Here is a 10144-nt window from a genome sequence, read left to right as displayed (position 1 = left end):
GGCCTGTGGGGAAAGTAGGTCAGCAATGATTGACAGCTCCACAGGTCACCCAGGGGGCAAGGGCTGGGTGAGCCTTGGAAATTTCCACTCACAGCTTCAAACCGCGCATGTCAGTTTAACCTCTTCTGTACTGGCAGCACATACTCAAAAATTTCCATGACACTATGAAGAAATTAGAACCCAGAGAATGAATGTACTAAGGGTGATCTGAAATGCCTGGAACAGTGTGGAGGAGGATTGTTGAACTCCTCTGTCCTCAGATGTGAATGTGAAGCTTTAAAAATGTGAAATATTTCTTTACTGGGTAAAGATTGGCTCTACACCATTAAGAAGGATATCAAGCAAATGATGAAAGGGTAAAGCCACTATTATTAGTTCAACTTGCATCTTGGAGATGGCTAATCTTGGAGATGGCTTAGTGCATGGCTTGAGAGAGTTGAAGACACTGCTCATATATTTTATTGGATAACATCAGTACCCAGTTTTATTGTCTTATTTTTCCTCAGAGAAGTGCTGGGGTCCTGGGTGTGGGACTCCCCTGGATTTCTGAGTGACAAGATGTAGTAAAATTCCCATTCACCCCTTTGTCAAGTCCATAATGAAAGCCATAAATAACAGATATGTGGTCTGGGCAAAAACTGATTCAGTTTGTATCCAATAACCAAGGTTTGTTTGTTTTTATTTAGACTCAGTCTTTCAAGGTCTACCAGTAGAGGTCTCATGGGCTTGCCACATCAGACTTCATACTCAGCTGTATGCTGACCCCTTGGTACCTCTTGAGAATGCAGGCCTTCGTTGTGCTTTCTTTTCCTCAGCTTCTCTATACTTGGTACGGATTTCTGTAATGGGAAAGGTTTAATCCGTTTGTGATATAATAGGTAGAGTGTACATATATATAACCTTATATAGAGAGAGACATCTATTTTTACAAAAAAACCCCGAAAAAGCAAAAAAAAAAAACCCCTTGTTCATCCTTCTTATAGAATGCTATCAACAACACTATTCAGGGACTGAAGTGATGTATTGGGTCCAAACCCCCATACTCTGCTTAAAGATTTGAAATTTGGGGTGGCAGCATTCAATTGAGATGGAATTGAACTTTGAGTAAAATATGGAGGACAAGATTTCACAGGCTCTGTCTAGATTGCCTCTGGAGCGAGCCAGTGACATCACTGAGACATAGCCCCCACCCACTTGGGCCCTGCCCAGAACATGCCTGTGTCCACCAATTAGATTGCATAGAAAGCTAAGGAGTGTGCCTCCAGTGTCTCAGAGAAGCCCTGAAAACATAGTCCTGCTGTTTGCTCAGACATTTCAGACAGAGTGCTCATGGTCATGTGCTGTGGAGGTTGTATAGATAGAGCTAAAGAGACTCCAGTCCAGCTTCCAGTGTCATGTGTTGCCAACCCTGGGTTCCTTTGCATGGGAAATGTTCCTGGAAGGAGAAGTGAACATCATTTTAAGTTATAAAACCTACCTTTAGTTCCCTTCCAAATGCCTGAGATGTTGCTGACCATAGGAAAGATGGCCAGGGCACTCCAGAGACAGCATGAAGGCACACAACTTTTTTGCAAATAGCTGTGGCCTCTTACTTACCTTACTTAAAGGTTGTAGGCAAAACTGCTGCTAGTTCTTCAGTATGCACATTCGTACATGTAATGAAAATTGCCCTTTTTTGTGATTTAGTTGTGTTACAGTTTACATGTACAGGATTTTTTGTGTGTGATTTAAATGACCTCTTTGTGATTCAAAGGAAAACATATCCTGATGTATTTTAGTTTGGATCAACACAAATTAAAAAGATGCATCCATGGATGTGTCATGTGTAAATGGAAATTCACTCAATGACAAGTAATAGCCCCTTTGTCCACCAGATCCCGATGCAAGTTTTCTGTAGTGAGCCCCCTTGTCCACCAGATGTTGCTTTGATTTTCAGATAGGAGAGAAAGAGGATACCTGCAATTTGTAGGTACTTGTGTAATGTGTTTTTTCAGGTGTTGCAGTCTAGCCAGCCTGACATGAATCAATCTTCTGCTCACTGGCATAGACACCCGCACACCCTGCCCCCCAGCAATGTCCTGGCCAGGGTGACAAGAGATAATCCCCACAATCTGCCCCTGGTTCCATCCAAGAATGAAGAACTGCTTGGGTGCCTAAAGAGCAAATAACACCTGCCCTCTCACAGGACTGGAGCCCGTAACCTCCACGCTTCATAATTTGTTTTTTCTTCTGCTGGCTGCCCCGTCAGTCACGATTGCACAAGCTCAACTTACAGTCAGACCTATAGGTGTTCCTGCAATGGCAGCAGGCAGCCCTTACTGACAACGGCACTGTCACCCCATAAGCCGCCCCTGCTTCCAGCCAGGAATGAATACCTGCTTGGCTGCCTAAAGGGAGTACCCTGGAGCACTTCCACGGGCAGTCGGTCTTGGACAGGGATTTGCCAGTTTTTCCAGTTTTACAACCCTCTCTACTGGTGCCTTTGTCAACAGCTGTTGATTTGGCAGTGATGAGAACAAAGCCAGGGAGCCTGGCTTGATTATCTCTTAATGGCCCACTTAGAAAGAAAATAGAAAAATGTACTTGCATAACTAACCATTATTGATATCTTAAGCATAATTTACATACAACAAAAGAATCACTTACCTGTATAAAGCTTTCCTTCTTTGGAACTGAATATCAAATTCATCCCAGGTTTCTACCGATCCTGAGTCAATCCTTCACTTCCTCCATCCAAAAGGTTGACTTCCACCCCCGCTCCCTTCCCATAATGAATGGCCTGATTAAATTAACCTTGTGCTAAGGATTTTCAGGAAGAATGGAAGAGGACAAAAAATCCACTTTCAAAACTGGGTAGGGGGCACACCAGGGTCATTTCTGTGGCCTCAGGCATATAGCAGCCTCTGTTCCACTAGTGACCCTTTTCCCCCAGTCATAGTAGGTGGGAGTTGTTCAGTGGATACAAACAACCATGGAGTCACTGTGCCTCTCCTAAAAAAAGAGGAGGGATTTTCCACAGAGATGGCCTCTGCTGTATACGGGGCTTGTCAAGTGAGATCCCTGTCTATCCTGCTAAGCAGTAAAACTATATTTGGCACTTTTCACAGCTGCTGAACATGTGGAGACAGCACTTCCTCTTAATGAATTTGAGTGGCAGATCTTCCAGAGTGAGCGATATGACATCCCTCATTGAGGCATGAACCCTAGGTAAAGGAACCGTTCACAGGTTTCTTGCACTTATAGACCTTTTGGAGACATCTGTAAAATCATGAAGGTGTAGACAAAGTAAAGAGGAACTTTTATTCCCTAAGTCCCAGAATACTAGAACTAGAGCACAGCCCCTGAAATTGGCAGGAGGGAAGTTTAAAACAAAGTACTTTTTTTACACAGCACAGCTAACTTGTGGAACTCATTGCCACAGGAGGTTGTAGAGGCAGACAGTAGAACCATGTTCAAAAAGGGACTATACAGCTTCAAGGATGAGGCATCCATCAAGGGCTATTAAACAGAACAGAAAGGGATGAATTCTCTGCTTTCCCTAAACCAATGATGGTGGATAAACAGATCAGTCTAGATCAGCCTTGTTCATATGCTTTCTTTCTAAAGCATCTACCACTGCCACAGTTGGAGACCGGATCCTAGATGAGATAACCAATGGACTGTTTCTGTTCCAGGTTCTTATGTTCACTTCCATCATTGACAAACTGCTTCTCTTAAAGAGGCTGTTTGATTTCTGGAAACTGCTGGATACCCATGTTCCAATTATTTGGCTCCTTTATGTGGAACTCACTTAGTGGAACAAATTTTGCCTGGAACATCAAAGGCACCGTTCCTCAAGTTATCAGAGCATGAAAAAAAAGTTAATTTTTCAAAAGGACTGTATATTTTTGTTCATGCTCTCATTACTCCAGAATGGCTCTGATAACTGTGTTTGTCCTTTCAGAGGAAAACTTAAAAACAACATACACTTTTGGACTGTGATTAAATACTAGGTAGGCCAAAAAGGAGATTGCTGGGACAGTTACAAAGAAGTAGAAACAGACTTTTAATACTAAATCATGTTCCCCTTTCTCACTCTCTCACAAACATGTGTGAGTTGCCCTGGAGTTAATAAAGGTTCTTTGGATAGATGAGGGGAGAATTTGTATTCAAAATATTTTGAGTGTTAGCCTAAATTTGGAGCCACGTTTTTTTTCCGCCTGTGGACTCTACATTTGGTAAAGCTTCTTCCATCCCTAAGGATGACCATGGTTTCTATCAGGGCTGTCCAACTACAGGCCTGTGGGCTGCATGCAGTCCCCTAGAATTTAAGATTAGACCCCCAGCTTCTGTCCAGCTGCCACTTCTCCCACGGCTTCCACTGCCACTACTGCCAGGGACTCTGGACTTCCTCTGTCTTCTCCAGCTTCCACTTCCTACCCCTGCCCTTGAGGAAAGTACAGTGTGGCCACAGGGGCCTAGAAAGCTTGCAGTGGTGCCAGGGCATTGCACTATGCATTCAGCAGAGGGGGGCAAGGACTGTAGCTCAAACAAGGTGTGGTCCCTGGCTCCTTAGAAGGGGGACAGCTCTGATTTGTAAGTTTCATAGTTAGTAGGGTCGGAAGGGACCTGAGCAGATCAAGTCCGACCCCCCGCCATGGCAGGAAAGAGTACTGCAGTCAAATGCCCCTGGCCAGGTGTTCATCCAGCCTCCTCTTAAAGACCCTCAGGGTAGGAGCCAGCACCACTTCTCTTGGAAGTTGGTTCCAGATCCTATCCGCTCTGACAGTGTAGTAGTGCCTCCTGATATCTAGCCTGAATCTACCCTCTGTCAGCCTGTGACTGTTATGTCACAAGGCCAAGACCCACCAAGCACCTTTTTGATAGGATTCTGTTCTCGCTTAAGTTGGCGGGAGAGGCAGAAGCAGGGAGAGCATGTCTTAGCAGCTGCACCAAGAAGAGAAATTGCCAATCAGGATTTAAACCAACTTTCCCCTTCACTTCTAGCACCACAAGGGCAGCAAACTCTTAGCTCTTGGCAAATGCATTCAAAGGAGGGGAGTCCTACCAGAGCAACAAAGTTAAATTCCCCTGATGTTATCAGTGAAGCTTAGCTGGATAACATAGTGGTTGATTTCAAAGGAAGGATGGTCTTACAGTAGAGGTCCTGGATACAGACTGGGGAGACCTGTTTGCCAGCACCCACCAAGTCTTTCTTAGGTATACAAGATGAGGCTAGATTTTCAAATGAGCCCTGCTCCCAGCTAGACAATAAAATCATCAGCCAAATTTCCAAGGGCAGTTCTGACCAGCCTGATTGCCTTCTATGATGAGATGACTGGCTCTGTGGATGTGGGAAGACCAGTAGACATGATATACCTTGACTTTAGCAAGGCTTTTGATACCACTTCCCACAACATTTTTGCAAGCAAGGTAAGGAAGTATTGGTTGGATGCAGGGACTATAAGGTGAATAGAAAACTGTCTGGATTGTTGGGCTGACAGCGTAGTAGCTAATGGCTCAATGTCTAGTTGGCTGCTGGTATCAAGTGGGTTGGTCCTGAAGCTGGCTTTGTTCAATATCTTCATCAGTGACCTGTAAGATGGGATGAAGTGCACCCTCAAGCAAGTTTGTAGATGACATTAGACTGGGCAGAGTAGTAGCTACACAGGAGTCTAGGGCTAGGAGTCAGAGAGACCTAGACAAATTCGAGGTTCAGACCAAAAGAAATCTCATGAGGTTCAAAAAGGAGAAGTACAAAGTCCTGTATTTTGAACAGTCCCATGCACTAGTACATGCTGGGGACTGTCCAACTAAGCAGCAGCTCTGCAGAAAAGGACTTGGGGTTTACAGTGAACAATGTGCTGAATATGAGCCAACAGTGTGCCGTTGTTGCCAAGAAGGCTAACAGCATACTGGGCTGCATTAGTGGGCGCACTGTCAGCAGATTGAGAGAAGCGATTCTTTTGCTGTATTCGGCACTGGTGAGGTTACATCTGGAGTGCTGTGTCCAGTTTTGGGCCCCCTCCCCCCCCCAGTACAGAAAGGGTGTGGATAAATTGGATAGTAAAGTGGCAATGAAAATGGTTAGGGGGCTCATGACTTACGAGGAAAGGCTGAGAAAACTGGACTTACTTAGTTTGAAGAAGACTGAAGGGAGGTTTAACAGCAGCCTTCAACTACCTGTCTATTTGTAACATTCAGATACAGTGGGCCCTAAGGCCCACCCAGCTAACTAGTAGCCCCTATTGTATGGGGGCTAATGGGTGAGTGCTACAATAAAATACTTGGGACAACAAAGGCAAGAAACAGGACAGGAGTGATGTGAGCGTCCAAGGATTAAAACATGAAAATGAGTGCACCTGAGGGGGATACTGAGCAGAGCCCTTCAACTACCTGAAGGGTGTTTCCAAAGAGGATGGAGCTGGACTGTTCTTAGTGGTGACAGATGACAGAACAAGGCAGATCACAGAGCAATGGTCTCAAGTTGCAGCAAGGGAAGCTTAGGTTAGATATTAGGAAAAACTTTCTCATGAAGATGGTGGTGAAGTACTGGAACAGGTTACCTAGAGAGGTCATGGAATCTCCATCCTTGGAGAAGACAAAGCCTTCGCCAAGATGATCTACTTGGGGATGGCCCTGTTTGGGCAGGGGGTTGGACTAGATGACCTCCTGAGGTCCCTTCCAACCCTAATTTTCTATGATTCTATGAAAAACCTTCCATGTGCTGGGTCTTGAGCACTTGAAAAATCTGCCCCGCCCCCAGTCTCTTTACCTTAGTTTCCATTTGTAAAATAAAGCTTAATATCACACTTCCAAGTCTTAGCATGTAAGAACTGCTGGGCTCTCACCTTATAGTTTCATAGTAGGTGGGGTCAGAAGGGACCTGAGCAGATCATCAAGTCCGACTCCCTGCCATGGGCAGGAAAGGATGCTGGGGTCAAACGACCCCAGCTAGGTGGTTATCTAGCCTCCTTTTGAAGACCCCCTTATTATGCACTTATTGAACACTTACCACTGTGTAGGTGCTGCTGCTGTTCTTACTACTACTATTGGTTGTCTAGCATTTCAGTGATGTTCAGGAAGCTCTGAATGTTTGGGGGCCTAATTATCAGAATTGCCTGATGTAAAGTCTACTAAAAAAATGGAAAAGTTAAACAAAAATGGGGTGAGTAGGAAGTTCTCAGGCTGTCAGAAGGACATTGCTGGTGCGGTTCCAATGACTGCAGTGAAGCTATGTCCTTTGTTTCATTTTCCTTTTCAGACAGGAAGTGTTTTTGCACCACCTCCGTGACAAACTTGGGAGAATATGCCCTCCCCACACCTGCACAACCCAGTCATGCCTGCTCTGTGCACACCCTGTCTCCAGATATGAGCCAGAATAGCTGCTTCAGGGCTGCCTTAAGCTCATGCCTTAATATCTCTCTTCAGCTCTAGGTTGCAATGTATTGGCATATGTTCAATGTTTTGTTGGGGAAAATATACAACCTTGTTTTTGGGGAGTTGGCATTCATGGAGGTGGCTTAGATTTATTTATTCATATGCGTGTAACAGGCTGCAGGCTTGCAACCTGGATCAATTAGCCAGTCAGTAATAAACTGCTTATCTGAGAGGCCTCAGCTGGCTCCAGCAGTTTAGCAATAATGATGGGAAGTGGACTGGCTGACAGGAAATAAAAGGACAGGAAGAGGAAATGAGAGAGTGGGATGTATTTGTATGGGGGGTGGGCTGGCTTCTTGAAGAAAAAAGGAAGCTTACAGGGCAAGAGCTAGTCTGTGTGTGCATTCATTTTGGATTGTTTTATATTTGCGACTGAGCCCTGTGGTGCAGATTAGCCTAGGGTTTGGAAGCTTGTGTTGTTGGGGCCAGAGAAAGACTGTAGTTGGGACCAAGTTAAAGGCATGTTTATGTTGGATTACTTACGTTTTTGGCTGAGACCTGCAGAGCAGAGGGACCCTGGGCATTGGAAAAGCCTGTGCTGCTGAGCCCAGAGAGAGACTGTTGCTAGGACCATGCATATATGCATGCATGCATTTAAGGAAGTGGATAAAGGTGTTCAAGGGCTGACTTGTGCCTGGGGAAGGTAGCTGACGCTGTACCCTGCTGCAGTATGGAATACAGCAACTGACTGAGCTTTAGTTAAAGTGCCCTTGCTGCTCTTTTGAAGTGCAGGGATGCTGAATATGTGAGATGCAGAGGCTCCCATAGCACACTAATTGGCATCCTCCAGGCGACTCGATTAACTGAGTCTGCTCTTGCATGCTGTAATTACAGTGCATCAGAGCAGCATCCCTGCACGTCTCCAGGCACCCATTATTTCATTCAGCTGAGAGTCAGTCAGGCTGGTCTATGTCCTCTTGCTCCTAATTGGGGCACAATACTCAGCTGCTGAATAAATGAGGGCTGATGTGTTTTTAAGAGTTTTAACATTGCTTCCTCAACTCATACCAGCTAGTTTTGAGATGTGGCTTGGATGAGTCTCTTTTGGCCTCCCTCCCTTCTCCGATTCTCCTTCCTCATCTTTATGGGGATCTATGCCTGTGCATTAAAACAAAGGGGAAGCACACTTTCTGCCAGGCTAGTGTTAAAAAAGGGATGACAGAGAAGAACAGGTGGGCAATCTCTGGAATTTAGTACCCAAACCCACATTTTCAGGTATAGAGGGCTAGGTGTTGAAATAAGTAGCCAGATATTTGTAGGTGCTGAGATTGGCAGTTCTCACTGATTTTAGTGAGGCTGGTGGCTGCACTGTGGACACTGGGGTGCTGATTTCTGTCCCTCACTTCAGGTAAAGCTTATAGTTTGCCATACTCCATCATTTTCTTTAGCTGTTCTGTAGCCCTGTAACGGCTGAGTGTGCTGTTACCAACAGGACTTTGTAAATGGCAACTGCTATTTTGGTTAGATTGTTGGGGTTTTTTCTGCATGCATCTATGACATTGCTAGGTCAGAAATTTCTGTCATTGTTCACTCCTCTGCCGCCGCCTCACAAAGAAAAACATCTAACTTGTACTGTAGGTTTCAGGCTTCCATTTATCAACCCTTTGCACCAACTGTCACTACTAAAGTTTTCAGCTTATGACAAGCTGGTGTTGAGCTACTAAAAAGAGCAAGGGGAAGCTTTGTGCAGGGAAGCAAAGCCAGCAAACTGGGAGTGGGGCAGGGGGAGGAAATGGAGTATTAAATTAATTAGCTCATCACATCATCACAAGGTTTCTGAAAGCAAAAAAAAAATGAAGCTGTATCAGCACATTGGCTTCCAAGCAAGTATGAGTTGGCTGGAGTCCACTCATCTGCATGCAGTTTTGGATGAATTAAAGTTCTAAAGCCAGTGGGCTTTGCTGGAAAATGACATTTTGCAAGAAGCAAGTTGGCTGCTATGAATGTGAATGGCAGTAGAGCCAACATAAGCTCATATTTCTGTTGTTCTTAACCCTTGGGTCCCTGTAAAGCCCAGATTTTCCAGCTTGATGTCCTAAGGCAGAATGACTATGCACAGTGACCTGACACTTTCCAGTGAGATGGAAGCAAGAAGACAGGCCATAATAGTGTATTATGTAAATGGACTGCATACATCAGAATGGGGGAAGATGAATTGGGGAAGAGTGGTAAGAGACCTTCTGCCGGACTTTGAGGTTATGGTTTGGGTCAGAAGGTAGTAAGTAAAGATGAGATGGTAAAGCAAAAGTAAGAAGGGGGTACAAGGGTGTCCTTTTGTTTTGTGTTTTTTTGTTTTGTTTTTGGTGTGCCGGTTGTGAGTTTTTGTAGTACTGTAGTGTGTCCTGACCTAGCAAACCTGGACTGGGGTGTTGTCTCATGTGGACCAGCTGAGACGAACTTATGGGAGAGGCAAAGAAGACAGCAGCAGGAATGAAAGACTGAAGAGGAAGAGACCAAAAAAGTAGGTCACCATTATGATTCTCTTGTAATACCAGTACAGCTCAGCTGCAAGGCTGTGACAAGTGTTTGTGCACACTTGTAAGGGGTGTGTTAATGCTATGTCTGGAGAGCAAATGAGCACTCCCTTGATCAGAAAAGCTAGACAGATGCGACCACAGCAGGGGTGGGCAATTGTTCAGTGGCCCTCCAGCCAAAAATGAGTTTTGGTTTGAGGACCACAAGTGTAGTCCTACCCCTTGACAGGTGCCCTGCCCCCTGGCTGCCA

The sequence above is a fragment of the Crocodylus porosus genome, unplaced genomic scaffold (genome assembly GCF_001723895.1).
Source record: "Crocodylus porosus isolate Cpor-Errol unplaced genomic scaffold, CroPor_comp1, whole genome shotgun sequence".
Classification (NCBI taxonomy): Eukaryota; Metazoa; Chordata; order Crocodylia; family Crocodylidae; genus Crocodylus; species Crocodylus porosus.
This window is presented reverse-complemented; position numbering follows the sequence as displayed.